Source organism: Galendromus occidentalis, unplaced genomic scaffold, assembly GCF_000255335.2.
Source record: "Galendromus occidentalis unplaced genomic scaffold, Mocc_1.1 scf7180000077450, whole genome shotgun sequence".
NCBI lineage: Eukaryota > Metazoa > Arthropoda > Arachnida > Mesostigmata > Phytoseiidae > Galendromus > Galendromus occidentalis.
The window spans coordinates 905,164-927,857 of record NW_003805438.1 but is presented as its reverse complement, the minus strand read 5'-3'; positions in this window follow the sequence as shown (position 1 = coordinate 927,857).

The window sequence follows — 22,694 nt, the reverse complement described above, 5'->3', positions numbered from 1 at the left end:
TCCGACTACGGTCCGGTGTCGCGAACACGTTTTTGACAGCCATCATATTCTGTCTCCCTGTCAGTCAGCCCGAGCGTCCGTTCTTCGGGCGGAGGTCTCCAGCGTGAACTGCGGGAGGAAAATCACGGGCCGCGGTACGAGATTGCGACGAGTGCGGCGATAGTGGACGAGTGCTTGAAAGTTTGCGGTTTGGACGCGGGAGATTGAAAATGATGGAGGAAACAGAAAACAGGCCTAGTGCGTGAGGCCTGTCTTCGGATGCCGGCCTCCTCCCATTCTGCTGGAACGCGGGAGATGATGGTTCGGACTTTTCCGGGTCCTTCCCCATCGATATTGACATCATCCGAGAAGTGAGGACGGCCTCTGGGAGCGGACGCCTTCCTCTTCACCCCGAACGAAAGCAGATATAAGCGTATTCTGCGAAGCATCCACCGGAGGCCTCCTACCCTCATTCTCGCCGAGTTCATGAACGCGCCGTCAGACTCAGCTCCTGGAGCCCGCCGTGAAACTTGATTGCGTCTAGCCTTGCCACCCGCCTTTGGCGGCAAGCTGGATCTCGCTCCACAGAACGAAATCAGAACTCCCTGGTTCGCGCTCCGGGGGTCAATCAAGGAGAGGGTGTTCGAGAACGCAAGCGAGCGAAGCAAGTTTTGGGCAAACATTGTTTGTGGGAATGGATTTACCAGTGTTGCGCCCCCGCTGTTCTCGTCGAATTGTTGAGCGTCTTGTCGTTCAGTTTCGGGAGCTCGGAGTCTGCAAGACGGCTGCAACTCGGCTGGCCCAGCTCTAATCGAGTGCGCGAACGTTGGATTCAAGGGAGGCAAATATGGAAATATATGAATATGGAATACGGAAATATGCAAATAGATGATTGGCCGAAACTTTAACATGTGTTGGGGAAGATTTTTTTCCTCGAGTGCGATCGAGTTTGGCGCATCCTCTCTGTTGGGATATGTCGTCTCTGGATCTTCGTTGGCGTCGCCGGAAAAAGCGTACTGCGATCCCGAGCGAGGACATCGTTACACAATTGAGATATCTCTATTATTATTGTTCGACTGAGTGCTTCCCGACAATATCCCGAGTTTCCGATTTCGTAGCGGCAGTGGACCCGGCGCGATTTCGGCTGCAATCTTCCTTATCAGTCACGTTGGAACTACGTTGTTCACGAACTGTTGCCGAAAAAGACAACGTGTTCCCTGGCCTTAGAAGCTTCGACGCTAAAAACAAGCACGTCCTTGAGCACTGGCCTCGAATCCTCAGGAAAGCCAGCCGATATCAACGCGGGAGGAGCCTGCTCTCGAGTCCCAAGTTCGTTCGAGCTGGAATCTCGTCGACATTTCCCTAAACAATGGCTCAGTCGAGAGAATCTCGACTGGGAGAAGCGGTACTCGCCGGGTATCGCTGTCTCTTACGACGCGTGGGGAAAAGCTCTGCGATCCTAGCCGGGCATCGCTGCCTCACCAGGTTCAGCCATGCGTTCTGTTGAGCCTGAGAAGCAAACCATCTAACATAACCCCGCAGGATCGGAAGAAATTGCCTCATCCGTTCCGAAAACTCATTGGCTCGAGAAATCAGATCGGGGTCTATAAATTTGCGGCGATTGTCATCGTCTTCAACGTTCGGTTTGTGACCGGCGCGCACGGCATCTCTTTATCTAAATCATCGTTTCTCGATGCGTTGCAGCGCGGACGATGCTCGAGAGAGCCTGAGTGAGACATTCCGTCATAGATAGGGGAGCACCTAGGGGAAGGCTGGCGATCCGGCCGCTATGGAGAAACAGACGTATCGTACGTACATCGATTGGCTGGAAAATCGGGGTCGCCGCAATCCGTCAGAACCGCGAGGAGGAAATTGACCGGAGAGCGGGTTCTGGTCGCGTGTACGTAAATTTACCCGGATAGTCCCGAGAGGGCTTGAACTGAGCCTGGATGATGGTTTACGAATGATTAAGCAGAGCCCTCCGTAATCTGACCGTTGATCCAAATCTTCGGCCTTGAGTCCAAGGACGTCGTTTTTCTCGAGGCCTCCGCCGGGCGAGACCGTCTACGGGTGCCAAAACTCGACTCGTGTGAAGCCCAGTAACCGAGGCTCGAGGCAGCGAATAGGCGCCGTTCCATTCGAGCTCTGCCCTCTTGTCAAGAGAATGAAAGCGAGGAGGTCGGTCGGAGCACGTGCCCCCGCTCTCGATTCGATTCGTTCGTGATCGAATGAGACCGAGATTGCCATCATGCTCTAGCTCATTGGGTATTACGCCCAGGAATAGAGTCGAGGAACATTACGAGCATCATTGCGTCCGTTTCGATGCAGCCGCCACCGCTGCTTTCATTTCGAAGAGTCGACTGTTACACAAGTCGCGAGCATTTTCGATGGAATCTCTAGATCCCGTGAGCGTAAGACTCTCGATCGCTATCTCAGACGATAGACGTGAGTTGTGCGTCCCGCTGACCCAAAGTAGACGGCTCACAGCGGCCGGAGGATCTTTGCATTGGAATCTCGGCTCCTGACGTTGTCTTTATGACCACTAATTATCGCCGTCGTAGCCGCCGCCGTCTTCTTCATTATCTCGGTGATCGTTGGGTGCATCATCAGTCATCAGGAACCGCATCGACACCACCGAGGTGGTTTTACACAACCGCTACCGAGCACCGATCTTCCGATGACCACCACGCACTCTGTTCGCGAGCGTATCCCGCGATCGCGGATTGACAACTCCGACTCACGCCACGGTGCCGGTCATGCTGAATCTTTCACTCGAAGCACCCTCGACAAAAAACGTCTTCCCCGTCGCTGCTGACTGCCGTTCTGAAAGATGACAGGAATTCGCGCATAGGGTCATACTGAGTATATGACATGAGGACGATGACGAGCACAGTAGTGGGACTATATGCGCTCCGAGAAGAGGTTTAAATAATGAAACTCCGGATCAAGCGGTGCGGTGACGTCTCTCGAGAGGGAATCGGGGCCGAGAGGGACTTCGGACTCCGGGACTTCAAAGTGAACTCGAGCTTAGCACGCTGGAACAACTAGCTAAAGTAATGAAGTTCTTCAATGAGGGGCAGGATCTTCGACGTTTATTTCGACCTTCCGCTCTCGGTGGCTCCGAGACATCGCCCACTCGACTCATTCGAACAAAATAGAGACAATCGGAAAGGGAAGTTTAGGGAGGGACTTCGAAATGGAAAGCGCTCCCGTAACTTTTCCCAATAATCTCTTGGAAGAATTTCGCTAGACGAACCCGAAAACCTCAACCTTGGGGGTAACGCTCTTTCCTCATGTCGACACAATCGAATCCCCATTTCGTGGAGCTATTCATTATACATGTGATCATACATCGTTTCCGGTTTATTCGCCAAGCTCGGACATTCGCTCTTCGGATTCGCTTCAATACCTCTCTTCCTTGGTGATTTCCAACTTCGTCAAGTGCCCTCTTCAGATTCGAAAAACGTTCCGCTTTCGAGGAGGTCGTCCCCCGTGAATTCGAAGGATCCGAGACTCTAAGAGAATAGAAAACCAACTTTTCCTCTGACACTCAAACCGAGGTTGGTGATTTACGTCACCGTGCGGTTCCATCTGTTTAGGGGAACTCGACGACCGATTCGAATAAGCTACATAAGTCACTGGCTAAAACCTTCGACTCTAGGGGGAAGGGGAGGGGGGATGGTAACGACACAGACTCTCTCAGAGGAAGCCACTCGGATCAGTCGTCGATGTTTCCCGAGCATCCCCGATCGGCAGAGTAGGGTACCCGGTGGCTCGGACTCGAATCTCCAAATTGCATCTCCGTACAAACAAAGAAATCAAGCAAGCGTAATGTGGCCATTGTGGTGGCACAAGCCGCTCTTCCATAACACGACAGTGACAGAGAAGCTTGAAACTTGGAAACGAAGTCATCACCTGTCTCCAAACGCCCCTTGATGTAGAGGGCGACATTGTATTATTACCGAGTCGGCGAATGAGCGACTGAACTAGCGGGTCGAGCCAGCAGCGACGCAGTATCTAGAACCGCGGCCGACGACGGTCGGCTTGAACAGACGCCAGGTAGCTCGTCTGCCGGAGAATTGAAAGAATACTCTGCGAGGACTGGTGAGACGACAACGAAGACCGGGAAGCAAAGCGAGTAGTAGACAAGCAGGCGGAGAGCAGAGGAACGAACGACCAACGATGCGGCAAGCGTCGAATCGACTTCTCGCTCGGTCAGGCCGACTGCTTCACCCGCTCGCTCGCTCCCAAGGTCCAGTGACATCGTTTAAGCCGAGCTTCGAAGCGGCGGCTTGGAGCTCGCAGAGATTCTTCTCGATTTTGGCGAGCTTGCAAGCCTACAACGGAAAGAAGACAGCAGCACGAAACTGCGATTACAGTTCGCGGGCCGCATTGCTAGATTTACTTGTTGGCAGATCTTTCCTTGGTGGCGCACTCTTATCTTGTCGGTGAATGATTGATCGCTTGGCGCCGCCGACTCCGCGGGGGCTGCTGACGTTGACGACAACGCAGGGCGTGGAGTGAAGCTGCACCGATGATGCTGACTTTTGTGGAGCGACCTAGACCGGAGACGGAACATCGACGACTCGTTCGACTGACTTGTACTACTTGGGCTTCTATCCGCCGATCTTTGTACTAGCTATCGGAACCAAGGCGTTTAACGCTCACGGAGTTTGTGATCCAGGGAGAGATTTTCAAAAGCCTCGCTCGCTCGCCTCGAGGAGAATGGCTCGAGAAAGATGTGGGTATCGGGAGGGGGATCGGGGGTGGGAGGGGGAGGAGAAAAGACGTCGACGACGCCGACGACTATAGCTACTCGATGAGGCACTTAGCGATAAAATCCGATACGGTCCCAAGTATAGGCCAAGACGGACAAATCGACGGTTGTAGCTCAAAGTTCTCCCACGGATTCGAGCAAGTTTGAAAGGGTTCCGGAGAGGGTATAGACGACGAGTTCCGACCGTGTAGAGAGCGTCTTCGGAGGAAGAGCCGGGCCGAGAGTTTTGATCGGCTCAGCAGAGCTTACGCGGACCATCGGAGGAGTATTCGAAGGAGAGAGGTCATGGAGTTCAGAAAGGGCACGGGACCGAGTGTGGTGGTCGGGGAGACGGAGCTCTGAGACCTGAGTGAATTGGTATCGGAGCGGCTCCTCAACTGCGTTAGACGTTTTGACAAATGGTTGAGTGGTCGATTCGAGGGCGTTGGGCCGCTCCGTCCTCCATCCAACTGATCATCGATCCCTCCGCGACGATCCTTCGTCGGATCGATGTTCAGTCGGAGCGGCTCAGACGCTCGGAAGGGTCAAGCAACACTTGTAGTATCGGTGGCGGTCGCCCGGCACGGTGATGAAGTTTCAAAAAGCGATTCCATGTGAAAAGAACGATGTGCATTGATTGCTGCGGGGAGAACGCGGATCGGTGACGGTGTGAGCGATCTCGACAGGGCGTGGATCACGAGGAATGCATACAACCCTATAAGCGATCATTAGTGTACTGTCACATACGGAGAGGCTGATGGCAGTGACGGCGAAAGTGCCGTCGTCGTGAAACGTTTCCGCCGAGGGACAGGTCACTCTCACTCAGAGCCGTAATTCCATCCCGTTCCTTGTGCCGGCTCCCCATGATTAAAACCCGGAGCAGAGGATGTCTCGCGAAGAAGAGGGCATCCTAATTGTTCCCGCTTCTCAATCGGAGTCCTTCAATCGGAGCGATTATTGTCATCTTTCGCGATCGCTTATTCTCGCAAATGAATTAATTATGACTTTTTTTTTGGCACCATTCTTCTGTCACTATTCTTCCCCACTTTCGATGGAGTGACGCCTTCACCGCCTTCACGTCAAACGCGAATTCTCGACAAAGACCCGGTGACTCTTCAACGGTCGGTGAGCCGCGGCAGCCGGCTAAGGAATCTTTCTTGGCTTTGCATGCCAAGGGTCTGCGGCTTATTCCCCTCACTTTCTTCGACAGAGCTGCTGTCACTGCAAAGGCTGTGACCGAAGCTGACACAGGCAGCGTACTCACCATTCATGCAAATGAAGCAACACTTTCGCGTACTATTCATCAGGAATTCTTGGCGTTTTTGAACCTTCTTCCTTCGTTTTTCATTGTGCGACTCCACCATGCTTGTGCCGAGCTGTCGAGCCGCGACGCACCGAAGTTTCCATGATGGAATACAGCCTCAAATCAAGCTTGAAGCTTAGGAAATGATCATAGGTGACTTCTAGAGGAGCACCCGGCTTGAGTCTGTGGTTCCATGACGCGTTTCCCCGAATATTCACTCACGCGCCGCACCAAATCGTTCGGCAGCGTCGAACGCAGGATACCGAATATCCCTCCCGAATACTCCGGAGAGCCTCCAGGTCCCCACCGAGTTCTGTCCCTGAGGGCTGGAGCTCGTAGCCGGAAACTGAGGAGGGTTCGCCGAGCTCCCGGGAAAACAATCCCGTGGAGAGAATAATCACTTGTGAAAACATCGCTCGCTGCGGCGTTACCTACCTGACTCGTCCGGGGAAGTGTGAATTCTTTATTTATGAAGCTCCTTATGCGGGAATTCCTGCGACTAAACGCTAGTGAATACGTAATACGATTCTCATCTGGTAGAATCGAGGCGGAAATTGTGTTTCTGATCGCACCTGCCTCCGCACCCCGAGAGCGTATTTGTTCAGGCAGCCCGGAATGCCGGCTCGTTATCTTCTAGTGGTGTGGAGCCTCGTTTCGATGAGTTTTATCGGGAGCCCATTACGAGTGCGTGGAAGCAGGACAGCTTTCCGAAGCGAGAGATGTTCCCGACATGAGAGCAGTCCAGTCCTTATCTTAAGCTCTTTCCTGATAGAGTGAACATGCGTTATACATGGTCGCTTCGTGTGAACGATTGTTGCCCTCGCTGTCTTCGTCGCCGACGTCCCACCCGACGCTCGGACAATTCATTCAAGGCACAAACCGCATGGCAAGATGCCCTGCGAGAAAATTCCTCCTCCTCGTCCCATTTCCGGCAGTCCACAACGGTCTACGGATACCGTCGGAATTCCACCACGAAAGGCTCCATTAGCTCTCGCGTGGGATCTCGTCTATGGAATCACCGGTCTTGGCTCTCTGTTATTTCTTTTCCGTAGACGAGGAGCTTCCCGATCGCGACCAATACCCCTCGGTTCGTTCTCAATTCGTCCAGAGCCTCTGGTTCGATGCCTCAGCTCACCGCCCCTGCCCGGACGCTGCTTCTAGAGCTAGCGTGCTAGCCTGAAAGAGCAGCTAGCCTGGAACCTATCGGCGTTCATGGCCTTCGAATAAGAGGATTAGATTGTCGTCCCACACGGGCCTCGCCCTTCATCCCTCGCACGCAGTCTTGAAGCTCACTCATCTGAACTTTCCACCTTCCTCTCTTGCGCGAGTTCGATCGCTGTCCCGACAATTTCCGTCTGCTTACTGGGGTCGACTTCAATTAATCGGTGCATCTAGTTCGACGACTCGACGGCACGGCGTAGTCGAGCTTCTCCTGATTTCCTCGTCGATTCCGTGGACCCTGTGTGCTTGGGCGGCTCTTCGATTTTAGAGGAAAGCCCCGCCGAACTGCCGCCGAAAAAGCAATATCATTAGCTGCCGCCTACCTGGAACGGCACTGACTGCACGGAATGAGCTCCGGGTGCGTTGTTTGCCCGAAGCCACGGAAGAATGCGCCGCTTCAGCTCTGGGATGAGGTTGTTCTCCAGAACCGGCTGGCGTCCGGATTTGCTAGGCTCTCGTCAAACGCGATTGATGACTGGGAGCTGATTTTTGTGGTCCGAGGGTACTCGTGGCCGGTCACGCTCTCGGACTCTTGCGCCTGACAAGCACAACAACTGAGGATGCCGGTGAGGAGCGTTCGCTCGAAAAGTTCGTTCTGGTTTATATAGCTGTAACTTTTTGTTTCTTCGCTCGGTTTTCTCGCTATTCGTACTCCTTCAGTTGCCCGGAGTCGAGTTAGAGGAGCACCGGCTCGGGAATACTCCCTCGCCTTGGGAAACGAGAGACCGCAGCCTTGTCCTTTCTCTCTAAAGATTTTCCTCAGGGACTGCAAAAGGACGGGGTTAGACCGTCCGTCGAACAGGCTGTCGGGCCCCGTAGGATTTTCCAAAACGAGACATGGAATAGTTTTACTTGGAGATATCCAGGTTTTCCCGGGTGGTAAAAACATTTTCCCGTGACCGAGTCAACTGGATCGAATCTCGGCCGAGATGCGTGAATTGAATCAAATTGCCATCGCCGTCGTCTTGCTCGAGGGAAATCCGCTCACCGATCTGGAGGAGTACCAGATTGAACAGAAGAAAAAAATTCTCCCACCTGGCCCTCATAATCTCATTCTTATAGAAGGCGACTCATTGAATAAGCGAGTCCTCAGGGGAAACGTGAGTTCCTTGCGAATGACAATACCACGCGAGGGACGAACGAAAATCGAACCCTGGAGTGTCTGCCTTCAATTTGCCGCGAGCTTTTCCCGCCGCAGCGGTTGCCGGTGGTGCGAGTTGCCGTGGGTGGGTCACAACATCCTTCCTGTTTGTCTAGCCAGGGGGGCTTGAGGAGAGAGAACGATCTTGACGAGGAACATCAGGAGGAACACAGAACGGGGGATTGGGGAAAACAATACCTGCCCGTGAGCGTTTGTCAGCGAGAAGTGATCGGGCCGAGCGAGAAGATGAGGAGAGACGGGAATGGAGAAGTTCAGTCGCTAAGGCCAGGGTCGCTAAGTCCGGTCGTCCGATAAATTCCCAATGCATTGACTCGCCAGATATAATATGAGCTCATCATCGAGGTGAAGGGTCGGACAAGCTCCTGAAAACCGCTTTATTTATCCGATATTCGCTTGTTTCCGTCCTTATCCTTGGATTCCCCCCTCCGATAGTCAGTCAGTCGGCCGGTCTGCTCGCGCGTCCACACTGCTTCGGTGAACGTCATAACTCGTGTTGTTCCCCCGACTACTGCTCTGAGTGACGCTTCGCCAGTCTCTGTTTTCTCGTCGAGATTTCTTCCTCCCCGAGAGGAGAATATTCCTCAATTAGATTCAATTCCTGCCCCTGTGAGACTGTCCTACAGTCCGATTTTGAATTCTTCGGGTTCGCTCGGCTTCCCCAGACTCGGGTGAAAAAGATGTCTACCGACTAATTGGACTTTCTGCTCGGTCGGATCTTCAGCCGGAAATCGAGCTCCACTACTCAAAGGGTCTCCTTTCACATGAACGATGATCTGAGCGAGCGTCGAACTATTTCGCTAACAGATCGACGCCGCGGAGGAGGCGCGCGATATATATGGTCGACAATCTGTTCCTCTGGATGCTGTGAAAGCATTGATCGAATCGGTGGCGATTCGTCTCCTCATTGTGTTTTGCTTCCTGTTTCACTTTCGATCTCGGTGCGACGAGCCGAGCTGTCTCCATAGATCTTCTTAGGTAGTTCGCTCCGCATTAGTCCCCTCGTCGCTCGTTCACGCACAGGATAGACGAATAGAGCGTTGTCAAAGTCTGTTTATTTTAGTGGTCCTGTCTCGCTGTTCCTCTGAGAGTGCGGCAGGGCATTTGTTCCCGCCGGCGATTGTGATCGTTCGGCGATGTCTTCCTGAAAAGTGCAAACTTTGCTCTTGCGCAAGACGACCGGCCCGACTCACCGCCTCACTGACTGGCATCTTAGTGCGTCGTCGTAGTCGCGGCCACTGCATAGCCAGCTCGGTGGCATTCTGCCCGGTAGGCAAACGGGCCCAGCTTGGCGAGGTCCCAATCTATGTATCCCTTCATCTATCTGTCTGTGGGTCTATCTATCTGCATGTATGCGACGAGCTGGCCCGCTACCCACCGGGCTTCATGCCTAGCCCTCCAGGCAGCGAGCCCTCTTCTAGACAGTAGCGGCGTCGGTACTGAAGTGAGTGAAGCTGACTGACGGATAGAAAGGTATGTGTTCAATCGGCGAGCGGCCAACAGACAACTGAGCGTGCGCCAACCCACAGAGTTCGTTCGGTGCATTGCCGGGCCTGCTACTCGACCCTAGGCGATGATGGTGCGGCAAGCTGTCGTTGGCCCAAGGGTCCCACGCTTCACACCCGCCTCAATGAGTGTTAAACACTGGATAACGATTAGGTAGTCTGGTTCTCGAGCGTGTTTGATCGTTCTTGAATCTCGTAAAACCGTGAGCTCGGGCACCGATTTCCAGCGATTTTAATCATCGATGATGAATCATGCACGAGAAATGTGCTGACGGCTGTACGTTGTCAGTGGCCTCGCGGTCATCGCTGAGCTCGAATTCTCGAATAGTAATCTGTCCGACCCGATCAGAGTTACTCCGATCCCCTGGAAAATCGGGAAATACATTGTTGCTCCATTCAGCCAGGTTTGGCATCACCGAGGAGGAATCGAGAAATTCCTCCGAGCGGGATACAGGAGGTTCCAGTGTCTACTTCCATCCTCACAAAGAGCGGGACCACAGTCTCACAGGAGTCGGATCGTTCACCATCGAGTCGGATGACCCATTCTCTGCTATAAGAAAGATATGCTTTTGAATCTCGTATTCCAAGCCGCTGGTCCGCCTTTCGTTCCGCTGATTACCTGAGAAAGTGGATGGAAGGATAAATGATCGAGGGTCTGTCATCTCGAAGAACGCCACGAGCACTCTATCGAAGCGCTCTATTCGCAGTTGGGGCTACGCTGGCTGCCCCGGTCGGAGACGCTCGACTCCCAGCCGGTCAGGTCGCTTTGTCGCTCGAAGCTGGAAGCCTTCCCCCATCCGAGCGTCGAGACCTTTCCTTCCGGCGGGTGCTACATATGACGAACTCGCCAGGTCGTCGGACCGTTCTGTTGAGCTGCGAGAGTCACAAAAGTTATTTTTGAGTCGACAGCACTTGCGCTTGTTCGTTCGTCTCTCTGTCTGTCCCCGGCCTCTGTCTGGCTAACCTTTTGGTGCGTCGCTTGTTGTTCGGTCGGCTTCTACGACGACCCGTGGGTCGCAGCGGCTCTCCGTCAATCAGTCAATCCGACTATCTGTAAATTGATCAATCTGAATATTCTATTTTAGTCGCTTCTCGAGATATTTCTTCTCGGCGCGGTGTTGTGCTACATTTCACGAATTCCCGGGTGACCCTCTGCAGGCACTTTTTTTCTCGTACCGGTGCTCGTTCAATTCCGATTCTCTAAAGACGGTCCCTCCTTCTTCTATCGAGCCCATGTGATCCATCCGTGGGTCTTCAATCCATCCAGCAATAAGCTCCCGATCGTGGACCCGTTTGTAAGGCTTTGACCGGTTACTTTTTAGCGAAGTCTAGACGCTTTCTCCTACCGTCTTCGTTCGTCTCAGATTCCGATTGCGGTCACATATTTCAGATTCTTGCTGATTGGCTGGCGTCTGGGAACACGAACGTTGTCGATTCGGCAGCTTGCGGAGACCGAGAAGAGAACTGAGTGTTCCGATAACATTATTTCCCCCAGACGCTATCAACTTGATAAAAAGCCAATTCCACCTCGGGAGAGCGCCGCTCATTCACGGATTCGGAGGCGTTGGAACTCCAGATATTTTCTTTTCTTTTTTCAATCAAGAGAGCTTCATTTCCCGTTCCCGTTCCCGTGACGGCGTCAGTCGCCGATACCCCTCACAGACGCACGTATTAAGTATTTCTCCGTTGGAAAGCTCCTGGCCATGAGCTTCCTCGAATCGGATGATCACGCTGATTCGTGATTCTCAGAGTTCAGGACCGACCCCCAAACTCCGAGAGTTCATCACGGGGCGATTCGTTTTAAGGTGCGCATTTTCGCTTGGTAAACAACTTTTGAGCCTAGAGGCTCGTGAACTACTTCGAACTCTCCCCGATTCATATTCGCTCGGCTTATGCTCGGCCGTAAATAAGAGTCCGGGCGTAACATTTTATGTGGAAACAGAATTTACGGGAGAGCTATCTGTAATATGACACCAGCGAAATCCTCCAGGGCTCCAGGTCTCGGAAGAGAGGTTTCTAAATGTGTCATTGCCGAAGAGCGCGCAACTCAGCGGGGGGCGAACTTTCAACCCCGCGGGCTTGACTCGGAGACCGAAGCATTCGCGGATCCACCTGAGATACTTTGGGAGGTCGCTTATGAGTTTGAAGCGAGCTTCCTGGCCTTGTCGAGTTCATTGCTCTCCTCGAGAAAAAAAAGTTGAGTTGATCGACGGCGGCTCATTCCGCCATTTTTCATCGGACATAACGATCTGGAGCTGAAATTCCTGTGTCCAGCTCCAGTCGAGAATTTGAGAGAGGCGCCATGCAGATGCTCTTTGAGCCAGCTAGCGAGCTCGAGGAGCACGCGCCTCGGGAATAATATTTTCCGGAAGCTACTACATGAAAAGCACTTCACTCAACAACGATAACAACGTCGAACAGAGATTCGAATTCAGCCTTTGGTGTAGAAGCGCGACCAACAACCGGGAATTCTCAATAATCGGGGAGGGGCGGGAAACGGAATGAAAACTCTCGGAGTCCGTGCGGGGACAGAGACCCTCGACGTGGGGCTCAGAACTCCAGTTGCTTCTCCACCGGCGCCAACATTGTAATCATCGGGAAGGATGTCTGAGACTTTGAATTCGCCGAGCCGCGGGATAAATCCGGAGCTTGTAACTATCGATTACGTTCCGCGCTGCGTTTCCCTCACGAACTCTCAATTATGGTGCGCGGCATCTTTTTCAAGCCTCAGACGAGCCGAGATCGTGTCTTAGCGAGGGGGAAATATCCGATACGACCTCTTCCGTCCAGAGGAACACTCCGAAGGGAGCTCGGGTCGAGTTTCGCTTAATGTCGTGTGCGCTAAGCATCGGAAACCCTTCTTGATGGAGATTTCAGCCGACTAGGCCGTCGGGCGGACGGGTGTCCAGCGCAGAAAGGTGGCGACGGTAATCATGGCTCCGGATCGTGATGACGTCGCGTTGTGGTAAGCTCAGGGCTTGCTCCGTTCATCCGACTGTTCCTTCATTTGTTGGCGAGCTTTTAGACAACGACCAAGAGAAGTCACGCCCGACGAGGTTCCGGATGGGACAGCGGAGACAAGCGATGGGATCAGGAGACGCGACTCGAGAGCGGAAAACGAGAGCGAAGGCAAGAGCGGGTTTTTCCTTTTCTCTACTTACCGGGAGCGAACTCGAGCTTTTCCTTTTTTTCGATTTCGGACCGAATCCGTACTCATGTCGGCATGCGCATGACCCGGAAACAGGAGACGACGGAAGATACCGGAACGGAGCTCGCGGGAAAGCGACCTCCTCGCGGACCTGGTTCGTCTCGGGGAGTCCGAACGCTATCGCTCGTCCAAGAGCCCGGGCACCCGGCTCAACTGTCGGTCTAAGCTGTTTTATGAGCTTGGCCGAGTTGACATTTGGGGACGACTCGCGACGACTTAAGTCGCTAGTCGGTGCGTGAACGAGGTCGCACCGGGGAATTAGCGACATTGCCGTAATGGCGAGCCGACAACACCGAGCTGAGAGCGAATCGCCTGGCTTTCGAACGAGTCCGAACGCGGTTTTCCTGCGGGACTCCGGTCACGGATGAGCGGGACGTGCTCCGGACTGTACGAGTACACGAGGATTATCGAAGTCGAATACCGATGAACGAGCGGTAGGGCACTGTCCGTGACTGGGTTTATGGCTTTTGACTTCGTTTCTCCTGCTTTTGTGCCCATGATTCCGGATCGTAGTGGACTCGATGCTTGATTGTCCCAAGAGATCTCGCTGTAGGATCTCCGGCCACGAGACTGAGTCTATTTCGGACGTTGCGTCGTTCTCTGACTTCGACAAGTGTCTTTATATGGAGTATCGATCGGAGTGAGGAAACCTTGGATCGATAGGAATTTTCGTGTGCGCGCGCGATTTCCAGACCTTCGGAAAACTATCGGACTCGAATATCTTGTTTTCGCTACGAGCAGATGTGAAATTAGATGGCAAACGAGATGGCGAGCCACGAAGGAAATTTTGTCTCTTCAGTCGGCTTTCGGTTGGGCTCCCGTCGGCCAGCTCCGAGCTCGGCCATGGTCGTCGCCGATGGATGAGGAGAGTGGCTGGAAGCGGCGCTTCATGGAGGCGCCCTTTTAGTCGCAGCCTCTTGTATTGCAAGTGATGTAATCATGAATATATATCTAGCGTGAGCTATTCCGAGCTCCGGTGAGGTCGGTCGCCGGCCCACCGCGCGGCTGGTCCATGGACGATATCACGATCGGGGTGGCGTTTTCTTCTTCCGGACTCAGGACCTCTGTCCAAACGTTATCGAATTCGAGCGCGAACCCAACCACCGGTTCGCATGAGCGGACCTCCATCCCGTCGCGGGTGTGTCCGAGTCACCGATCAAGCGGTGGATGCCCATCATGAATCGAGCAGTCCGCATCGGAAACGCTTTATGTACGTCTCTAGAAGGCGCTCGGGGCGCGCGTTGAGTTCCGATGTCTAAAGCCGCTCCTGGAGGTACAGGGGGCGCACTTATGGCTCAGTATGGAAATTCCCAATCAATTATCGTTTGTGTTGCCGACGGGCTCAGAATTTGAACTAAACGGAGTCCGGCGAAGCTCTAACAAATATTCATGAGAGTTCCACTTGGCCTGACCTCATCGACGAAGTTATTCGGAACAACGCTCTACGCCTCCGGAATCGAAGTCGTGTGTAAACGATTGCCGAGGAAAAATAAGCCTTTGTCTTTCGCAATAATCCAGTCAGCGAGTATTCGGGACGAGAAATATTGAATCCCGCGGCGCCACCGATGCTCACGGTCGACTTGAGGCGAAACCGGCGAAACAAAACTCTCGATCACAGTCGGCGTAGCTTGTGGTTGTTGTCGTTGCGGCGGCCGGTGCAGCTTGCTTCAGCGTTCCCTGCTCGCTGCTGCTTCGCAAAACTCCTATTATGATGATATATATTTGAGCCGGGGCCGAGGTTTTTGCCAAACTTGTCACATCAGCCGCTAGACGTTCGTTCCGAGGAAGAGCGACATTGGGTGGAACGCTTTACGGAAGGCGATGGGTTAGCGGAGGCAGGGGTGACATCGGGCATTAATGCCAACGACGACGATCTTCTGACTTCTCGTTTCTTCTTCTGCGTCTCTGCTCGCTTCCTCACGGAGTCGACCGACCTGCGTTCCCCTCCTGCCGGCCCACTTATGAACATTGCTCGAATTTTTCAGAAATCCTCCGCTTGTCTTCTGCGGTTCGGACGCCTTAGCTTGTTCATAGTTTGTTCAATCAACTGCGTCGCTTCGTGGAGAGGGACCGCTTGAGACGCCGATTCCGCGTCGACGTCGTGATGGGTCGCATCCGAACCCGATGCAACCTGCCGGGCTCAGGTGTCGACTGCCGCTTCCCCTGCTCGCCTGACAGCCTTGCCAATGGATAGGTGGGAGGAGACCGAACCTCTCTCGTACGAAGTTTTCAACATCCGGAGTTGTTGTACGATTACAATCTTTCGACTTGTACCATTCTTCGTTTCGTATTTCTCGCATTCGTTCGGAATTCCCCAGAGTTCAAGCTTTTGCATATTCGAGTGATGGATCTGCGCAAAATGTCAGGGAAATAGTATCCCGCTGAAGAATTGCTTCCATGAAGGATGTTCGGAAGGCTCCTCGTGCGCAGACCTAAGGTTCGCTCGAACGTCGGATAGAGTGTTCTTGGAGCTGATTTGAGCTTTACATCCGGCAAAGAGACAGCCCGTGAATCAATCACCTCCTCTTCCGAGTCCTCATAAGGCGCGGGCTGGCGGTTTGGGGGTCGAGATAGATTCGATCAATTCCGGAGAGAAAAACGGAAATCCAATTCTAGTTGAGAGAGGACGTCTCAATCTGAAGGGACATCCGAGCCGAACTGCGAAGTTCCACAATGCATAACATGAGTCTGTTCCGTTCTCGATTAGCTCTCGGATGCTCAAAAGTCTGAGGGGCGCGCACGGACGTTCCCGAGCGTAATCATGAACTCCGAGAGCTTCGCAGTCGCATGTGCTATAAAAATTCGACAATAAAACGATCCTGGTATCCGGAGTACGTATGCTGCTCTCGCTTGAGGTCGATTTTTTGCGAGATAGCTCCTCTCTCCACTGTCGTTTGGATCCGGCTCAGTCAAGCGCACGGTCAGGTACCACATCGGTCAATATCTTGTAATTAGTCTCGGCATGTCATTTTTTTTTAAGCAGCGGGAAAGAAAGATCGCAGGAGAGACACAAGGGCCCGGACGTTGAGGCCCGGGACAAATAATTCATGATAGGATGCCCTCACTGAGAGAGGAATCTGAAACCAATAATATGGCGATGGATGTCGACGGTATCTCGTATAACGGCCCAGGTGGCGACGTGGCATTGTTGTCGGTCGCCATCGCGGTCGAAGTCTCGCCGAAACACGGAATTACGCTCGAGGACAACGAGAATCTTGAAGGGGAGAAAGGGAGACCAGGCAGTCTGGGTCCCGAAACGAGAGCAGTCTGGGGACGGTAGGACGGGCATTAGCAGTCGACCCTAAGTGTTCTCCCGGGCATAGGTTCGGTTTTCCGCCAACGACGCCCGAGACAAGAACAGAAGCGAACGAGAAGAAACAACGCACCGTGGCTACGGCTAAGGGGGAGAGCTGAGAGAAGCGTGAGCAGGTGGCTGTGACGATGAAGTCGGGAGTTGAGGGCAGGAAAAAAAGGGATTGCTTGGTATGTTCTCGGTCGCGAGAGTAGGTATCCGTTGAGAAAGTCTGACTTACTGTCAGACTGACTGACTGACTGGGGGGAGGTACCGGACGGACAGGTAGCAGAACTGGGGAGGTCTGAGCCGAACAGAGGGGCTCGACAGAGAAGTGAGCGAGGTACTCCGAGAAAGCGGAACACAGTATGTGGGACTTCAAGTCAATGACAGAAGAAGGCTCAGCTGACTTCGTCGGCTGCTTCCGACGCTCTGAAACACAAGCTCCTTAGGGAAATCGGGAGAGAAGCTCCATTGTTGAGCGGTTCTGATGCGATTTCCTCGAAGTCGGCAAACTCAACGAGGGCGCAAAAAAGCGACAACTGTGGAGGGATGGGCTTCACAGTCGACTCCGGTCCTCGGAGATCATACAGGACGAGCTAGCACTGATCGTTATTCGCCTCCGTTGCTCTCAAAAACTCTCTATCGTCCGTTGAGTCAGTTCTGCGAGATTGATGGTTTCTCATGTGTCACTTATTATTTTCTACCTTATGAGTTGTGCGCTTCCCTTCTCGAGTATGTCATGCACGGAATACGTACACGAAAACATGCGTCGACCTTGGAAGGCTGACGTCGTCGGAAACTCTCGCTTCATCTTCCCGCATGGGGACCTATCAGATGAAAAGATCATCATGAAAACTATTTCGATGCAACGTTCATTCAGCTGATTAATTGAGGACGGGAGAACTACCCGGCTTTGCGGAATCACCCGAGTCATCCTCAAGGAGAGAGGGAAACCGAAAATCACGGAGATTCCCCACCAATGGTGATGGGCGATTGTTCAGAGTCAATGGCACCGATGACGGCAAGAGGGGGGGGCGAGGCAGAATCTTCGCAGTAGTCCTGACCCGGGCTCATTCATCTATTGGAAACCCGCTGCGAAATCTGCCCGCTCGATTTTCAGGGGAGATTTCCGATTTTGCGCGTGATCAGACGAACCTTGCTCCCTGGATCACGACCGCCGATTCAGCTCCGAAAGATTCCGATTTCTGTTTGTAATGGAACTGGAACCGCTCGCGGTGGGCTCGGTCGGCATCAGGGATGCGCATGAGCGCGATTGTCATTACGTAAAACACTTTTAATCGCCTAAGATTTGTCTAGTCACGCGGACAGCGTCGTCTCGGTCATTGGGTTCCGCTTTGAAGTGCATTACGAGAAATAACGATTCGCCGATTCCGCGATCGAAGGAGTCCTCTTGGAAACTTAGAATTCACAAGCGAGCGTTGCCTCTATCTGAAATTTTACACGAGTCCCTCAACAAACACGGTGATAGAAAGTATGCTCACGAGAAAAACCCGAGAGTTTGGTGAGGCAAACATGGAGCTTCTCTCGCTCGATCCATAGAGCGACGCAGCGTCGACCAACGAATTCCGCGATGAAGCTTTTTCATTCTTTGGGTTCGTTCGAGTCGGAAGGAAGTATTTACATGAAAGTCCGATCGCCTCCGAATGCAGAGCAGGGAAAAATGCCACCGTTGCCGCTTTCTCTAGCGACATCCGCTGAGAGTGCGCTTTGCGCGGGAGTTTTCTCGGAAGATTGACGGCAGCCATGGTGAAGGATGAAAGGTTAGACTTCAATTCCACCCTTGCTGCCGTGGAGGGGTGACGGGGATTACGGATGGGGCAGACGAGAGGTAGTTACGTGGCCCACACCCGCATGAAAGGCTCACCGTGCGGACGGCTGGTGGGTCTTGTGGAGATTTTTTCTCCCGTCGTTTAGACTAAAGTGTTCAGAGCATGATTTGCACCTTTTTCGAGGTTTCCCGCTGCCTCTGCTGAGCGAGTTTTTAGCTTGGTGAGGGCGAGAGGCGAGTTGTTCTCGAGACGGGCCGTCCCTCAGACTCACAGCCGTATGAAAAGGCTCGGACAGGCGTGAAGTCCCCCGCCCGCCTCATCACAGGGCTATGCACCAGATCGCCAATCCTGTCCCCTTTCCTCCCCGGGATCAATCTGTCACTCCGAAAACAACCGTTCTCCTCATTCCTTCAAAGAAACATTCCGCGGTGTCAGAATCATCACGAGATCTGTTCGATTCCGTCCATCTGAGCCAACGCATCAATCTGTTGTTACGTATCCAGTGCCGAGAGCGAGTCTTTTCCCCCGCTCGGCGAGAGACAGACATTTGCGAATTCGGATATGAATCAATTCGAGATCTCTCTTCCGAGGGCTTCAGCCTCGTGAATTGATTGGGTTGGGGGTTCGAATAAATCAATCAAGTGCCTCTGCGCTGCGAGCTGCATCACTGGTCGCTCATGGTCTTGACGGTAATGAAGGGCGTGAATCAGACGTTTATAACGTGCGCTCGACTATTTGTCTTGTTTCGGAGCGATCTCGAATATCCCAACGACGTCGAGCACACAGACGCAAGTATGAGAAACGAGGGAATATATGAAGGAACGATAGTAGGGGGGGGGGGAGGGAAAGGAGGGGTTTCGTGTGAGTGCTTGTGGTTTCGTATTCTCAGACAGCCAGGCGCTCTCCGTGACCGACCGACCGTCAGACGGACGGACGGACGGACCGACACAAAGCGGGGTCGGCGAAGACCCAGACAAGGAGATGCGGCAAGAGATGCTGCAGCCGTCGGAGGCGAATTTCGGTTGTTGGTCTCCCAGGAGCGATTGCTTGCTTGGTTTCTCGTTCATCTGCCCGTTCGCTCACCCGTTGGCTGTCTCGTTTTTTCAGTCACACTGGTTCGCTCAGTCGGTGCTCCTTAGACGGCCTTAGAGAGAGAGAGAGAGTAGCGACGGGCAGCGTCAGTGGACTTGTCTTTCGAAGCCCCACTGTCGCGGTCTTTGTATTGATTCATTCTTTCTCACTGTCTTCTTCACTCACTGACTCGGAGCTTGTTCCCTTCCTTCGCCTGCTCCTTTGCGCAGGAGCCGACCACAGGAGGCTGGATACTCGTCCGCTGGGACACGTCAATTCGATCTTGAATCGGTTGGGCGATGCTGTTTCTTTCTGCTTGTCTTTCCCCCGATCCTGTTCTTCGAGCAGTCGATCGATCGATACCGGTGCATCCGATGAGATTTGCTTCGACTGTTGTCGGCCTTTCGTGTCGTCTGTCTATTCGTCCTCCGGGCCTCTCTTCGGATCAGGCTCAGTCTCCTCGACCTCTTCTCCGATAGGGCTCACGGGGGAAGAGGTGTCATTCGATATAAATGTATTCAAACGTATACCCGCGTCATTCGAGGGATCCGCGGTGCGGTATCCACATGGGCGGTACTCGGATTCATTGAAGAGTCTCGGCACCTCATCGCATGGGTGATTCGCATATCCCGAATCCGGTGGCCGAGACGAACGATAGATGGGGTTTTGATTGATTGATGGGTCGCTTTCCGGTCGGGCTTGGGAACGGAACGTGAGCATGACGTCGATGACGGTCCGGCTGCCCGAAGAAATTCCAAGGGCTCCGCAAGCCGGTTCCGAGGTTCGCTAGACGGTTAGACGCCAGCGGGGGCGAGCTTGCTTGTTTTTGACATCTCGTCAGTGAAGTTACGATCGAATCATTAACAGTGAAACCGGGCCGGGGCCTGCCGTGCAACGCGCACGGCCGATTCGTTATTTGATTGATTAGTTTCCCCGCTTCCATTAGAACCTGGAGGGCGGTTCCTCGATTTGCCAGCTGATTGCAGTTTGATAACGGCAAGAGTTTTTTAGACCTTGACCGTCTTCGGACTGAGCGGCGCCGCCTCGCGTGAGATACCCGGACATGTTAATCGCACCGTCGGCTGGATTGCGGAGCCCAGGAGCTTCCGATGCTCCTGGTTCTCAGCGAGACGTGCTGCGGTTTTTAGGCGAACAGACGATGGGATCTTCTCGGATCCATTTCTTAGCTTTTCAATCGACAGGGGTCTTCGGGAATCATCCGAGCGACCCGGAAAACGTCCGAATCAGTCAATCGCGGAGTATCTCGTCGAATGGTAAATCAATCAGCAGATCAATTCGAATTATCAGATCTGCAGCCGGTGCCGATTCTACGAGAGCGGAATGCGAATCCAAGAGGGAAGAAAGCTCATTTTGCAGCGAGTCGGGGAAGCCTGTCGATGACGATATCGTCGTCATTATTACTCGCGCCATTCACGGCTGATTCCGACTCGTTGGAGCATCGACGGGAAACAGCATAATTACATCTCTGCTTTGCGTTTTCGAAATTTCCCTTGAATTACAAGAGCAGGAAAGATTATAATATTCCCGAAATTGTAATCGTTCTCGGATTACCGTTCCGTGTCGACTCGAAATCAAGGATTTCTCAGAGAAAACTTCGCTCAGGTTTCCTTGTCCTTAGCTGCCGGATTCAAGCCCCGGCTTGCTTCCTCCTACAAGAGTTTCTTCAATGCGCCCATCCTGTCGATTCTGAGAATCGTGCGTGCTATCGATGAAACCGCTCCACGTTTCGAACGGACGCAACTGATAGGGAGGTACTCTTGTTGTGCAGAACCTTGCGATTCTCAAAACGTGCTGATGGGAGGCTGAATAAACAACAGAGAAGCTGATATTCACAGACTTATGCACAGAATCGTCGACATGCTACTGGACGCCGAGGCAGATACTCTCTCTGTCATCCTCTACGACGTGCACTATGGATCTCGGTCCGACTGACATTGAGACCGTCGTCGATTCATAGCCCCCTGGGCGAAATACCGATGTTGCCTGCCGTGATTGACAGTGTAAGGGACTTTTGTCCCCAAAAAGGATCCGTTATTTCTTGCCATCTCGTCATCCCCGTGAGGACTCTATTGATCCCTTTGCAGGGGCATTCGCATTCATTCGTCTTAAAATAGAATGAACAAATTCAGGTACGAGCTCGAGCCTCCGTCCTGCCGAACATGAACGTCGAGTCGTCTCCCCGAGGAAAAAACATGTCAGGAGAGGAACATGCCCGGCGAATTCGGGAGCACGCTAAGGAGAATTGCTTTATAAGCTGCAGATTGTCTATGCTTCTATGATAGGAGGATCCCCCGCTCGTCTCCCGAGAGCGGAAGAGCGTTGCTTTTTATTGCTTTTTCCGTTTTTCCCCCGGCTCCCGAGCGCCGACGTAAAGGAACCACAAGCCGGCCGGGTAGGGTTGGGCTCGAGTTCAATTGAAGGAACGTGTCAGCACAGTCTTCCTTTTTTGGCCGGGGAGGCACCGAATCCTTTCCCGTCCTGCGCTCATCCCACTCCCTCGTATGTCCTCGAATCGCCGGGAAAATACCCGGTATCTGGTAATGAGGAATTCATTCCCGTGACTTGAACATCTTCGATCGACTGATTTTCTGCGAATAACGAATCCTGCCATGACTTACTCATCCCATATCGTACTTATCCCGCGAGTCGTGAACCTACCCCGCCTGTGTGTTCACACGAATCATGCGAGATTCTTCCTGCTGAGATGAGTCACGGATGGGGGTCAGCGAGCCAGCGGTAGGGTGGGCAGGCTTGCGGAAATGGTGGCAGGCACCGTCAGAGGCAGGGCCTGTTTGCTTTGTAGGAACAAATTGAGGCACTTCTCTTTCTATACTGCAATGAGTGCCGCCATGTTGGCCGACCATTCGCCTACTGACCAACGGCCGAAGGGCACAAGATGTCCGTCACAGGGGTCCGGAGCCACGTTCGCTTGAAAAATGACACAAACAGCTTAAAGATATTTTCTGCCGAAACGTTAGAGCAGGCCAATCTGCGACCGCACAATTTGCTCCCCTGCCAGCTCAACAACTGCCGCGACCTTCCCACGAGATCCTGGACAGGATGACGGAAGTCGCCCTGAGCGCGATAGGAGTCGGACATTTGTAAATGAATTATGAAGTCCATCATCTTCAGCTGAGGGGAGCCAGCGGACGGCCTGTGGATGGCCGACTCCGCTGGAGCCGGAGCCTAGAAGGCGCGCACTCGTCCAGGCTCGAAATGTCGCTCTCGTCGGGATGATTTACATGAGCTGTTTGAGCCGTTTCTCTCTGCCGTCCGCTTTTTTCTCTTTCGAAACGGCCGCATATTAAAGTAATTCGCGAACGTGACTAATGTACGAAATACTAACGTTGTGCCTTTCTCCTATTTCAGGATCCCTCTTCCCAAGA